At 44.9% G+C, this 15,149-nt stretch overlaps 1 long non-coding RNA gene across 1 annotated transcript; it reads right to left on the bottom strand.

Annotated features, from left to right (window-relative positions):
* Positions 1-1,804: 1,804 nt before the first annotated feature.
* LOC136023407 (uncharacterized) lies at positions 1,805-3,728 on the bottom strand. Its single transcript, XR_010616579.1, has 2 exons — positions 3,664-3,728; positions 1,805-1,859 (listed from the first exon to the last, which is right to left on the bottom strand). It is a non-coding gene; the product is annotated as an uncharacterized LOC136023407 (long non-coding RNA).
* Between the last annotated feature and the right edge of the window lie 11,421 nt (positions 3,729-15,149).

Here is a 15,149-nt window from a genome sequence, read left to right on the forward strand (position 1 = left end):
CTGGGGCTGTGGGGGGTGGGGTGTCAGGGTTCCTCTGAAGATGATAAAATGACAATCTGTGAACTTCTGCAGGGAATTTTCAGTGACGATTACAATGAGATAAATTCAGACATAGCCTAGGTGTGTAGCTGTTTCTCTACCTGCTCTCCTGGAAGGATGCAATCAGGATTTAGTGTTTCTGAAGACACTTACAAATACAGCCTGAAACTCAGGTGAGATAATAACATGTATATTCAACTTCTGGTTGGGGTTTTGTTGGTGGTTTGTTTTTTTTTGTTTGTTTTTGTTTTAAACAAAATTACTTGTTTTAATAGATTGTTCTCTTTCACAGACTAATTGACACTGCTGAAATTGCAGCTTTAAGACTTGACCAAAGAGTCTGGTTCACCCTAAAGTAGAGGCATAGCTTATAAACTGGTACCATGCAAATGGGTGGCGAATACAGAGCATGAGGGTGAACTGAAGAGCTTCACTCAAGAGAACTGTGGGGACAAAACCTGTCATCTGAAAGGGTTCCCACAGCATCTCTCTGCTATCCCAATGAATGAGATAGGCTAGTGAAAGGCACAGACCAAAGAGCGAACTGAGGTGCTTGCAAATGATAAGTCTGTGTGCTGCTGATACCTTGCAATCAAGTGATGATAGCCTTTTAAGTAATGTAAGGAAAATAACACTTGCATTATGAAGAGGTGGCTGCTAATGCCATGAGGCCTGGAACAGGCACTGGCACAGTGATACTGGGATGCCCTACCCATCTATCTGTGTGTACCCTTAATGGAGAGGGACACCACCTACCCTGTGCTCATCCCAGACCCATGGACTGCAGTCATTAGTTCAGTCCTTGCTTCAGGGTCAGATGAGAGGGTTTTGTTCCTTGTCCTGCTCCAGCTGCCCTGAGCAAAAACAGAGCTTCTGGTAGGCACCCCCATACACTGTCCTCACAGCATTTCCATACCTTAGCATTCTTTTCCCCTTTCTTAGCCTTCTTTTTTCCACCATCTTTGTATCAACCTTTCTCCTCCCAATTTCCCCCCATGTAAACAACTCAAACCATAACTTTTTTTCCCACCTGCTCCTAGTTTTGATTCATCCATTCCCAAATATGTGATTTCTGATCCTCTTACCTAAGCAATTTTGCCATTATATGGTATTACAGATGGTTACCTGGGTGTTGTTCGCCTTACAATATTCTACTCCCCCAAAGGTTCACAGTACTCCCCTCCAATTATCTGTGGAGTCTGATGTTTTCTCAAACACCTCCCGCTTAACCACCTGTGAGATTCAGCCACCCCTCACAACTATAACTTTTGCTGGCTTCCCACACAGCTACTTGTTATGTTCAGAAGTTTCTGGTGTCTTGTTCAGCAGATTTCCACCTCCTGCTCAACCGCTTACCCTGAGCCAGGGCCTCCTCAGCAGCCATAACAATATGCCCACAGCAACTGATGTGAGCTGTTCTGGTCTAGTCCATTTCCCACTGCTTGAAGAATGCTCACAGTTCGGATGAGCTGTGATGGTGGCTGGCTGAAATCCTGAAGAACTTTTCTTCTATCCAGCTCTCAGGTTAAGCATGTATCCTTGCAAGTTGGCTGATAATGGGAAAGCCATCTCATCGCCTCCTTAGTTTACAGAAGTAATTGTAAGACATATTTTGATATCAGTGATCTTGTTAGTCATTGACTTGTCTGGTGGTTGGTTGTGATGGGTTTGTAACCTTCAGTTCTCTGGAGAGATGGACCATTTGTTTCCTTGTGGTTGAGGTTTTGAATTTCTTTTATTCTCTGCAGGCATACATAGACCGCAATGTCTTCCACATATTTATGATGAGCCTTTGTAACATCACAAACCATCCTATCTGGCTGCACAGCAAACAAAACAACATGCACTTGTGAAATACACTTGGTTTAGTTCTATCCCTAATTTACAGCAATAACTAAAAAAGGCAAAACACATGTATTTATGACTGATATCATAGCAGTTACCAGAAGAGGGTATATTTTTCTGAATTTATAAATCCCCGAACACTGCCCACTCATTGCTTCTGCTTGCACAGTCCTCCTGTGAATTATAGTTAAACAACACTTCTCACTCAGGCTGATATCCATGGTGAATGCCTTTCAGTAACACGTTCTTGAAACAAACTTTTCCCTAACAATCTAGAAAACAGAGGTAGCCAAGTGAACAGTACATTCTGATTAACAGTGAGAAAAAGCCAACACAGAGAAATCAAACTTATGAGGTGACAAATGCTATGCTTAATTGTGAAAGAGATTCTCTCAGATTTTTGGTATGGCCTCCTGCTGCTGTGCAGCAGGTAAATGGCATGGACAATCCACTCTGATTTCCCTTTGCTAATTTAGCTCTGTTTCTGATATATTGTCATAATTTTCTTTCTTCCTCGGTAGTTTTACTTTTTAAGGAAGGACAGCTAAACAAGCATTGCTGCATCCCTTATTCTCAGGCTTTTCTATTTCTAGCTTTGCTCACTGCACTCCTTTGTGCCTTAGATAAATATTCCAGCCTCTCTTGTGTCCTAGTTAGACATAATAAAAGCACCAAGTAAAGATATCTTCAAATCTGGCACTAAGATGACTCATTCAAGAAGCGTTGTATCGCTAAGTCAAATCATGCAATCTGGTGTTGTGTTAAAGGGGCTCATGATAATCGTGTGAGGAAACATCCACCATCTATGCTAAAATTGTCTAACCCAAAGACACATTTTTACACACACACAAAAAAAGTGTCAGCTATCTGTCGCATCTGCCTCTCAGTGCACTCCACAAATGACACGAGACACGGAACTCCTTCCCTTTCATTGCTGGTAGAACACTCCACACCCAACCCTCCCAGAGGGCTCATCGGCTCTATTGTTTGACCTAATTCCAAGTTTTCTTTTTCCCAGATTTTCTTGATGTATTGACATACAGTTCCTTGTCGGCAGTCAGACAAATCTACACTTTGAAACTCTGCATCCTTCTTAGTCTTCCAAGTACATAGGAAAAGTGGCATAACAGAACTAGAGTGTTCCCCATGCCCACTGAACACAGGACAAGAATCACAGAATCATAGAATCACAGAATAGTTAGGGTTGGAAAGGACCTCAAGATCATCTAGTTGCAACCCCCTTGCCATGGGCAGGGACACCTCACACTAAACCATCCCACTCAAGGCTTCATCCAACCTGGCCTTGCACACTGCCAGGGATGGAGCACTCACAACCTCCCTGGGCAACCGATTCCAGTGTCTCACCACCCTAACAGGAAAGAATTTCCTCCTTATGCCCAATCTAAACTTCCCCTGTTTAAGTTTTAACCCACTACCCCTCGTCCTGTCACTACAGTCCCTGACGAAGAGACCCTCCCCAGCATCCCTATAGGCCCCCTTCAGATACTGGAAGGCTGCTATGAGGTTTCAACGCAGCCTTCTCTTCTCCAGGCTGAACAGCCCCAACTTCCTCAGCCTATCTTCATATGGGAGGTGCTCCAGTCCCCTGATCATCCTCATGGCCCTCCTCTGGACTTGTTCCAGCAGTTCCATGTCCTTTTTATGTTGAGGACACCAACAGAAGAAGCAACAGTCTTATTTGCTTTGCAGCAAACGGTATTTAGAAGTCTGACAGGTTCATGGCAGAAGATTAAAATCAGACATCTAATTTCCATTTACCTTAATATAGTGGACGGAATGCTGTGGTAAGACAGAGGTTGATCACTTGTGGTATCATGCATCCCTGCATTAACAGACAGAGGAAGAGACAAACAATTCAGCATTTTAACAGCTTCACCTATTTGATTTTGTCTGCTGAGGCAAATCTATCAACAGCCCTTAGTTTAACAATTAAGGTGAGATGTAGCAGTAAATACAGCCAAACTTTGGGATAATTTGCCAAAGATATTAGCAGAAAATATATCTTAAAACCTCCTTAAGAACCAGGTTAGGTGAATATTAGTCAGGAGTCTTTGATCCCATATATAAGACACGCAAGGGAAGACAGGGTTTGTCTTTCCAGTAAACTCACAGTCCCCCTTTCCCCTTCTACTTCCTGTGACCTTCTGAACAAATTATTTCATCTTGAAAAATTATCATATAATATCTGAGCTACCAAAGAGGTCTACAACAAGCAATGAACAGAAGAAACAAACCAATATGTCCCGAATGTTTAATTAAGGGCTAAGACTCTTTCCCTAACTCTGGCATTGTTTCTTTAGACCAGCTTCAAGACATGAGGACCTCTGTTTTACCTTTTGAATGTAAGGGGTACCTTGAGGGTACTCCTCGATGAAGAAAGTCCAATATTAAGAACTGAACATGAATATTCAATCCAGGTTTTCCATTCTTATACATTGTTCCTGACCAAAACAAAATAAAGGAGGACTTGTTTGAAAAATCATGGCAGTCAAGTGAAGTTCCCAACAACTGGAAAAAGGGTAATATAGCCCCCATTTTCAAGAATGGGAAAATGGATGACCCAGGGCATTACAGACCAGCCAGTCTCCCCTCTGTGCCTGGCAAAATCTTGGAGCAGATTCTCCTGGAAAGCACGCTAAGGCACATGAAAAACAACAGGGTGCTTGATGACAAGCCAGCATAGCTTCACTAAGCAAGAGTACTTACTCCACAGTAAGAGTACTCCCTCAGCCACAGCAAGAACGGCTTTGCGCATTTGCAAGTGAGCACAAAGACGACTACTGGAACCTTCAACTGAGTAATCTGTGAACAAGCAAACACCCCAACAGCAAGAAAACCTCGTTAGAAGTAGCTTCTAGAGTCAACAGAAACACAAGCTCCATACCCACTCCAGTTAAGCACAAAAGCCTGAAGCAAAAAGCAGACAACGGCTGAAGCACGACAGCTGAGAGATGGGGATCTTGGCAATCCATTACCCCTCAGGACTGCCAGAGGAAGTGTCCTGATCAAGAGCAAATCTCATGGCATGTATTTTCAGGAAGTGGCCCCAAAATGGGGAAGGCCCCGGAGAAGCTCTCTCGGAAGTGAGACTTTTATTCCTGGAACAGAAACCTTTGTGACTATGCCATAACCAGATGGAAGGAAGTCTCCATCCACACGTATCTCCCCACGCGGCAGAGTAACAGAAGGTCCCTCACGTTATGCTGAGGCAGCAGGTACTAGCTGCCAGCCAAAGGAAGGATGCTATTCAAGCAGACCTGCAGCTCAGCCTCCACAGGGCGAATCTTGCACTGTCTTTCCTTTGAAAAGTCAATGCGGAGGGATTTGGACATATATAACAGCATCTGAAAACCCAAATGCATGCAGACACGTAATAAGGGAAGACTTCTGCTGCTATCCAGCCACCTCAGTCTGCGAGGGTACTGCACATCTGTGAAATACAAGTGGCTAAATGATCCTACCAACATCCCATTTTCCTGTAGTTCAACATCAGCCAGAATCCTCATGGATAAAACAATTCCCAGATCACAACTCTAAAAATACATCTGCAGGGCTCCAGAGGGCTTGAAGGTTGCTTCCCTGAGCTATAACATCCCTGCTGTGCTGGAGGGAAAGCTTTACAGCAGCTCATTAAACCACAACTCCATCTGCTGCACAGTTCTGCCAACGTTTGTTTGATTTGGGAAACTTCCTTTAATTCACCACGAAGATTGATTCCCAAAGGAAACAAAAGAAAACTAACAATGTGCCTGTCTCCAGCCAAAAGTCACCCCCTTAGAGTTGAAAATTGGGCCATACAGTCACACTTTTACTCCTTTCTTCTGTGCTACAGTAACCAGAACTAAAATTCAGGTAAATGTGATTTAAGCAGCAAACCAAAGCCCCACTTGCCAAAATCACAGGCCAGAAAGTCTGAAGTAATTCGGGGGACACAGCCTAGTTCCATGCACACAACCACACCAGCTGCTTTGCCAGCAAAGCCTTGTGCTTCACACCTAGGCTTCTCCTGCATGTTTGTTCACAGCAGACGATACATAACACTTCTCTTCCTTTAAAACCTACCAACCCATCCTTGTTTGGGCACTGCTGATGGGTCACTGGGACCAGCCCAACTGAGCTGGGTCAGACTGACCCCTACACAGGGAGCACAGATCCAGCCCCAGGCTGCCACCAGACACTGGCAAAGGCCCTGCCAGTGGCAAAGAGGAACATCATTTCCTTGTGCAAAAGCTTCACTGCATTATTACAAGAAAATGTTTTTCACAATTACATTGAAAAAAACCCAGATGGTTTGGAACACATGTTAGTACCCCATGCAACACAGAAACAGTTCAATGCCGTGTTATAGTATCCACCTCCTTCTGTAGAGCTGAGAGAATGCTACTTCTATTCTCTTAGTGCCACTCTCTTCTGTTGAGAAAGCTTTTTGGAAAGATTGCATCATCTCATCTGCACATCTACAGCACCTACCAAAATGCAATTCCCATCTCATGCCAAGCCTCTGCAACCCAACAGCAAGAGAGGGATGTCAGAAGAGCACCTCTGACACACGAACAAGGACAGGGGAATACTGTGCCTGCTTTGGCAACGCAAGTATCAGCAAAGGAAGCAAAATTGTGGCTCACCTTGTAACAGGAAAGAAACAGCAGCTCCCACTGTCCAAAGCTGCTCTTCACACAGAGCAGGGGGACACTGGACAAGATGAGGATGTGTTGGCACTTGAGAGCCACCTACAAACTGCACTGACCACTGCAAGCAAGAACCTGGAGAGCTGCTGCAGCTGCAGGCCCAGCCTGTGGGGCTTGTCCCACAGAACACGAGTGCAGCCAAACACAAGGTCCAGCCTGAGCTTACCTTTAAAGTAACTTTTCCTTTTTCCACCCTTATTTATCAGGGATTCCCAAGTCCTACCCAGATAAGGCAAGTCTCAAGAGCTCTTGTAATATTATTTATGGATTATAATCCTTTTCAATAGAAAAGATTTAGAGAAGAAAGATTTGAAGGAAAGGGTGAAGTGTCCCTGTGACAAATCCAGATTTTAATGCTAGAACTAGTTGCCAAGCAATTAAAGGATATTTATCAAAGCTTGTTTTAAAATGTAGGCTCACACTGAATTCTGAGCCACAGCAGCAGAGGTCAAAGCCCAGCCCAGCCAAATGATCTGCTGCAGATGAAAGCAGTGCTCCCATAGGAATCTTTCACACATTAAAAGTTCCAGGAAGTTTTTGGAGAGCTCTAAACCTCTATATCAGTTTTAGTTGATTTTAAATCTGACAGTTAAGTACCCCAGCCTCATGCAGGTACCTTAAAATACAGCTAACAATTCTTGGAGACTCCAAGAAGTTTCTGCCTGCAACTCAAAGTTGCAGACAACCCTTTTTCTGTAAGCCTTATACCTTAAGCACCTTATATCTTAACACTCACTGCCTCATTTCAAATAGAACTTCACCAGAAGTTTCATCATCCAGTGTCAGCAAGGTTTGATCTTCCACAGCCCTCACATGCTCACAAAGGGGGTGATGGACACTCCCAGTGCTGGTGAACAGTTTCCCATTCAACAGCTTTTCAGGCAAGAGAGCCAAAGGGGATCAGGAAACATCCCCCGTGGCAAATGCACACAAAAGGAAACAAACCTCTTGACCATATATTGTTTCCTGTAAACCCCATCTCATTCTTGCTCTCTCTCACACACAGACACACACCCCCCCCCCCCTTTTTTATTTACATTGCAAATGTGACTCTCAGGATCACTAAACTTTTTGTTTGGGAAACCAAGAACATTAATCTCAAAACTGTGTCAAGAGAATATGCCCATTTGATTGCTTCCCAGCCCATCAACAGAAAATTAAGGTATTATCACTACTACTCATGCCTGCAGTTTAGAAATACAAAGGTTAATAAAGCCATTTCATTCCCTGGGAACAAGTCTAGATTGATCTGTCTTTCCAGTCCATCAGTCTCCCAGCTGTGGGAGATAATCCACCTGAAGAAAAGGTACCCCTGTGATTAACAGCAGTCCTGCAGGCCACAGACACACCCATTAGATTTCATATTTGGTCTGATAAATACATTTCAGGGGAGTAACTTTGGAGGACAGGGAAAACGTGCCACAACTGTAGAAGTCCTTAGTTACTAAATTCACTAAGAACCACCACTGCCTTCTCCTGGTGCATAAAAGCCATTTGGAGATGTCGTGGTTTAAACCAACCCACACAGGTCGTCCACTCACCCCTCCCCCGGACCCTCCCCCCTCCCGGAGGGATGGGGAGGAGAATCAGGAGAATGTAACTCCCACAGGTTGAGATAAGAACAGCCCAGTAACTAAGGTATAACACAAATCACTACTGCTACTGCCAATGATAATATTGATAAGAGAAAATAACAAGAGAATACGATACCACTGCCGAACGAGTTCGACCCCCCCGAAGAGAGAGAGCCTGCCCTTCCGGGTAACTCCCAGTTACCTCTCCGGGCATGACGTGCTGTGGTATGGAATACCTCTTTGGCTAGTTTGGGTCAGGTGTCCTGTCTCTGCTTCCTCCCGGCCTCCCTCGTCCCCAGCAGAGCATGAGACTCACAGAGTCCTTGGCCAGAATAAACATTACTTAGCAACAATTAAAAACAATACGTGTTATCAGCTCTCTGCCCAGGCTGGAAGTCAAAACACAGAGCTTGCACCAGTTACTAAGAAGGAGCAAAACGGTTCCTGGTAAACTCAGGACAGGAGAATAGGTTCTAGGCCTAGAAATAAGCAGCTGGAAGGGTGGTAAATGCAGAGAAAGCCCAGACCTTCACCTACCTACTTCTGCATCATCCATCTCTGCCTGGCACCACAGCCTTGGGTCACCAGGCATCCAACAGAAGCAGCTTCAGACCTCCCCAGGCCTCCTTCAGGCCACAGTCCTATTACCCACTGGTGAACTTCCACCCCCAGCTATTCCCCCTCATGAAACCACAGGCATTATCTGCACTCACATCAAAGTCTGGGTCCAGCTCAGAACCCTGACCAGAATCATCTGCAACTATATCCCCTGCAGCAAGTTCCAAAAGTTGAATTAGTTGGCAAACAAAGGGCTGGCTTTTAGCAGCTCTGAAGCAGTCCCCACCACACAGTACGTGATTTGGTAAACCGAGGGTGGGATTTACTTTTGTATCAGCCACCGTTTTATATATTTGAATGATTTCCTGTTGCCACCCAACCTCCTGCCAATTTTTGTGCTCACTCAGTGTGCAAAAGGCACCAGCACCTTCAACTGTGCACCTACACCTTCAGAAGCTCTTTGAAACTCCACCTCTTTCCCAAGACAGAGTAGCTCCCTGAGAGTAGTTCCTAAGTAGAATAGCGATGACTGACAGGAAAAGAGCTTCTGGCATTCACCTTGAACTACTGAAGTCATCTGCCTGACCCAAATGACTGCAAGAACCCAGCATCTGTCTCAAGCCCTTTGATGATAACTTTGTGAAGTTCAGTGAAGCATAAGGAAAAAAGCAGTAGAACAGAATTCAGCCTTGATTTCCATCAGGTCAGGCAACAGGAGATGGATGCAAAATTAAATTAAGATCACCTGCAGAGATGTGACGAAACATTTATTAAATAAAACTCCACAGCTTCACTCTAACAGCCCTTAAAAAGCAGAACAACAAGGAATTCTGACCATCTGTGACTGTACATCTCTCTCATCCACAAGTGATTCTCACTAGAGGCACTACTTGTCCGCAGAAGAGATCAAAGCTGCACCCTAAGTTGCTGCAAATTAACCATATTGCACAGGCAGAACACCTGCTATTCCATCTCCTATATGCAGAGGAGTTAACAAACAACACTGACATCCACAAAATCTGTGCTCAAAACTGTTTAGGAACATTTCAAACCCAAGTAACTTTGTGTATGAAGAAGCACCTGATAGAACCCTGAAGTGCACCAGTTCTCTTTAAACTTGTTAGCTTGTGTGTGGGTAGTTCAGCTACAAAAACCCAAAGCATTGCCTGTGCTGGGAGGGATTACTGCAAGACAACAGATGATGTCAGTGTAAAACAAGCATCAGACTCATTTTACATAGTTCAGCATTCTGCAAGAGGAAAAACGGCTCAAGGGACTAGGCAGCTCACGTGGAAAAGAAAACTTCTTGTTGCACAAACTCACAGCCACTAAAGTGAGGATGTGACTTAAACTGAGATTTAAACAACTAAACCTCCCTGCCTGGGAGCAGGAGAGGCTGATCATGATAAATTACTTTCGTAGATGCAGATCATCCTGCTCTTTCATATCAAGTCTTCAGCATTTATTTTAATTAGAGTAAATAACTGCCCCTATGGGACTGTTTTACAGTTTGAGTGTTTGCATAAACCTGCTGCGAGTCAACGGGCACATTCCCTGGGAGATTCATCACCCAGACACAGTCACTCCTCCTCCAGCTAATGAAGGACAGCCAGCAGTTCGGGCTCCTCAGGATGTATGTACAGACCTATCTCTTGCCATTACCCCACTCAAGAGAGCTGAGGACTTACATGAAGCCACCGCTGGAAGCCCTTTCACCTCTACCTGCTCTGCTTACAGAAGCATGAAACCAGCAATGCAGATTACAGCTAGACTCATCAGCCATGCAGAACAGGAATAGAAAGGCCAGGAACAAGAACGATATAATTTAAAGCTTCTCAGGATTTCACCATTTGCAGAGACAAGAGGGCAGCATCCAGCTGCCATGGCAGAATAACCGCTTGTCATCAGATCAGAAACCACAGCTCATCGCTGCAGACGAATGTCTTTGTGCGGCAGCACTTCTCACTGACCACTGGTGGTGAAGTGAGTCAGTGAGACAGGCAGGAGAGGAGAAAGGACCACAGCACAGCCACACAGGGAGAAATTGAGCCCTTCTCCCTCCAATCGGTTCGTCTTCTCATGCAAGCTGTAGTGAACCAGATCCATACAAGCTGAGGCGCAGGAGCTCTCACACAGCAGCCTGCCTTGCCCCACATCACTGGAGCTACTCTCCTCACAGAGCTTATTACAAGCAGTGGGGAGGATTTTACCTCCTTTCCCCTTCCTAAGGTCAGGAACAGAGATCCCATGCTCTCTTCCAGAGCACGCAGCCTCCTGTGATCCAAGGCCTGGAGTTTCAGGAAAAAGCTGTGAGAAGTCCACAGTGTAGAGCCATGCAAGAAGACAAGGAAGGTGCAGTTACAGACAGAGGTAGGTTTGTTGAGGAAGGGGTGGAGAGCAGCTCAAGGATGCACAGGGAAAGACCCCACCACAGAAAGGTTGCTAAGGGGGAAATAGTCAGCAGCCTGCAACACAGTCATCCCAGGTCTCTCCTGGGCACACCCTTCCCCTCCCAACTGCCAGCTGCTCAGCCAGCAAAAAGTGTGGGGAACACAGGAAGGTTTAGCCTAGTACCTATGTGTATTCTCACTCCTTCCTCTGTGCTAACCAGATAAAGGAGTCCAATGTATTCTGTTGGCAGACTGCACACAGAAAATGAAACATGAACAGACCCACACAGGAAGGGAGACAGCAACACCCTGGCATAACACAGGATTATGGTTGTCTTTGCCAGGCTCAGCATAGGTCACATCAAGCTCCCACGGGCAGATCCAGTAACAAGATTTCTGTTTGGACACTGGACTGTGAATCACAGCAACAGAGATGGATATTCAGAGCTGAACAGTGGAAGTCATTTTCCCTCTGACTCACAATAAAAGGTTACCACTGCAGTATTTGCTCAGTGAACAAGTCCCAGTTAGCAAGGAAGTAAATCCAACACACATCCAAGTATAGTCTTGCCTGGGGACAGGTTCTCCAATAGCTCCTATTTTACTCTCCCTTTAACTAGATCCAACCAATTCAAATCCAGCGAGTGTATTTTAATCAATTCAGCTGATCACTGACAAAGACCTGATAGTTCCACACTCACTGTAACAACGGTACCTTTGCTTCCTTCATATGCCTTGTGATATTGCCAAGATCTTCAACATCAACGACACAATTTGCCCCTCCAGCTTCCTCAGCATCAGCCTCCTCCTCACTACTGCTTTCAAACAACTCCTCTGCCTGTGTAAGAGATCGGAGAAAAACCCAAGTGAGAAATGTATCTGAACGTTAAACATTAGATCTTCATCTATGCTAACCAGTGAAATCAGCTCTCACACTCAGCAAAGATACTGAAAAGCAAGGAACAGTCTACCAATAACCTGTATAATGTGTACCAGATGCATTTAAACCTGGGGCTTTCTTCGGTGCGCATTTAAAAGTCCAGTAGCACAGACTGCCCGAACCTCAGCCCAGCTTTCTTGCCCCTAGATGACTCCCGTTCCCTCGTGCGCCCATTTGATCCAACGACAGGCAATCAGAGAAGTCAGACTCCCGCTGTGTACTGTGATCATCTGGAAGCCTAAAGTCCTTCAATTCTTCCAAGTGCCCATTGGTGTCTGATGAACAGGGAGTAAGAGATCTGCTTTCCAAGTCAAACTCTTCACAGAGCAGAAACATCATCTCCCTTGCTGTACACAGGCAAGGTACAGCAGAAGAGCACTTGCGGAACAGCATTGTCGTGAAAGGAAGACTTGGACAACTCAATATGAGTTAACAGCAAGCTTCATTTATTGGGCTTCTACCTTCGGTTAATATAACAGTAAATATGCAAGTACCAGGCACTTGATTGGTTCTGGCACAAATAAGGCATTGTGTAAGCTCTACATTTTTGCAGCTACCCCAACATCCTCTTTCTCATGCACTTATCGCTTAGCGTCCTTGGCTGTGATTGGTCATGGTATGTTGCTGTTTGCCGGTGTCCTTCAGTTCATTATCTGGCATGAGAAGTCTGCACCATGTTCCACACAGATGTCTTGTTTCAGCTCGTTGATGGGAACGTGACCTTTTTCGACAAGCCAATCCCCCACAATTCCCCCGTTTTTATTTATGAAGGAATAAGGATTGAGTCAGGAGTCGTTGTAAACAAGTAGAATAACATTGCAAAGCATAACAAAGCAACAAACTATAATTATGAGGCCTATATTGGCGAAGCAGCTTGTAAAGCAAACGTATATGCAGCTCTATGAAGCGAACCTCGATTTTCAAATAACTCGAGTAATTCAAAATCTGTACTTCTAAAATCAGCTAAATATTTCCGAAGTGCTATAAGCAGGTTACATAAAAGTTATTTAGACAGACTATACAAAAGTCTTTGTTTCAGCCAACTCTGGCGAAGATATCTTATAGACTGACAACCACCACAATACAATTTTACTGTAGGGTCACACTGATGACAAAAACTACAGTTATCAAAGCACTTGTTGTATCACCAATCTCATTTGTACCACTATATGCCTGTGGCCATGGACCGGATCTAGGAGGGCGACCGTGCTCAACGAAAGCTCTGTGTTGATTAAGGAGTTAAGTTCTTCTACTAGTGGCTGTAGCGCTCGGCGCAAGCGACGCTCCTCCTGGGCCTGCGAGTCAGGGTCCATACACTAGCTCGGAGACGCTGTCACTGGAGCTTCTGCAGCAGCCGGTCTTAGTCACTTGGATGGTACCCACAAGGGTCCTGCGGGAGCAGAAACACAGGCGTAACCACGGCCCAGATATATTACTTCTGCCGGTCCCTGCCACAAACCTGTATTAGGATCTCGATAGTACGCCTTAAAAGAAGGCTTTATCTTCTGCGCTTCTGTTTGTACAAAGTGCTTAACAACCGCTGGAGTTTGTTCATCACCAAAGATGCATAAATAATTTAACGTAATTTCACCCATATAATAAGCATCGATGACACCTGGAACAATAAATAGTCCTTTCAACGCAGATGATGATCTCCCCAGTAGCAAGGCTTCTATAGGCTTATTATTTAAAGTCAGAGGACCATACATTCCAGTAGAGAGCAATGACACGGTCTTATCACATAAGGTAGTATCTGCTGCGGTTGCCAAGTCCATTCCGAGGCTGCCGGTGGTGGCTGGTTGCAGGCGATGGGGTTTGATTTGCTGCGTACACACATTGAGGCGCAGGGGCTGTAGTACCCATGCTTGGGATCATCGCGCGACGGGTCTTGGCGCTCCGCTGCCTGTTTCCCAACAGGTTTTGTTTACGTCGACAGGTAGCAGCACAATGGTTATCCATTTGACAATTAGGGCAGCACACCGAGTGGTGGCAATCTTTTCTCATGTGCCCATTTTGACCACATCTAAAACATTGAGGACCCTTGACCATACCGGTGGCTTGCAAAGGTGCCAAGGCTGCTAATACTTGCGAATGACTTTTTTGAATTGCCTCTCCCACTGCTTTTACTGCCTCAACCAACATTGCCTGATGCCCCATAGGTACCCGTGCCATTCATTCTAGCATCTCTTCTACAGTGGCATTTGCAGGTAACTGAACAAGTATCTGCCTTACAGCATCAGTACAGTTCTGTATTGCACACTGACGCAGTAAAATACCATGCATGTATTCTGGAGCACCTGACTTCCTTATAGCATCAGCTACCCTATCCACAAAGGTACTGAAGGGCTCGTCCTTTTTCTGTGTCACTTTCATGTAGGCAGGAGCTGCAGTAGTATCTTTAATCTGTGATAGAGCTCGCAAGGCTAGTCTCATAGATTCTTTTAACAATTCTGGACCTAGCAGGACTTGAGCCTCCTTAGTGGAGAAATGTCCAGTTCCCATCAGGTGTTATAATTGTGCCCCAATCAGGGGATCTCCCTGGCCTTGCTGAACTGCAATTGCCTCTTGACAGGCTTTCTGCCAATACATGTTCCATAACAACAACTGCGAAGGGGTGAGGATTAATTTCACAATACTTTTAATATAACAGCAAATCTGTTCCCCAAATATATGACAACATTTGCCTAGTGGGTTCAAACTGAATGCCTGTAGAAATAACAGTTTGCCTTAACTGAGATAGCAATTTCCAATTTAAGGGAGACATTTCAGCATTTACTGCCTGACCTTGAGCGTTAATCTGGTACTTAACAGGAAAGGCGAGAATCTTTTCCTGCAAGGCCTGCAAACAATCAAATCATTGTTTGACAGAGCCTCTCTCTGAATAGATTCCAATCTATCACCTGTCTACCTGTGCTCTGTAACTTTACCTTTTTTTTTTTCTTCTTTTTTTTTTTTTAAGTTGTTCACCCTGCTTTGCACGGCTACAAACAGTAGCCTGCTCGGCAGCAGCTACAGCTGCCTGCCTGCTTCAGCAGCAACCATAAATACCTGTCAGCAACCGCACCTTTGCATTAACCCTTTCTCGCCTGAAATG

The sequence above is a fragment of the Lathamus discolor genome, chromosome 18 (genome assembly GCF_037157495.1).
Source record: "Lathamus discolor isolate bLatDis1 chromosome 18, bLatDis1.hap1, whole genome shotgun sequence".
Classification (NCBI taxonomy): domain Eukaryota; kingdom Metazoa; phylum Chordata; class Aves; order Psittaciformes; family Psittacidae; genus Lathamus; species Lathamus discolor.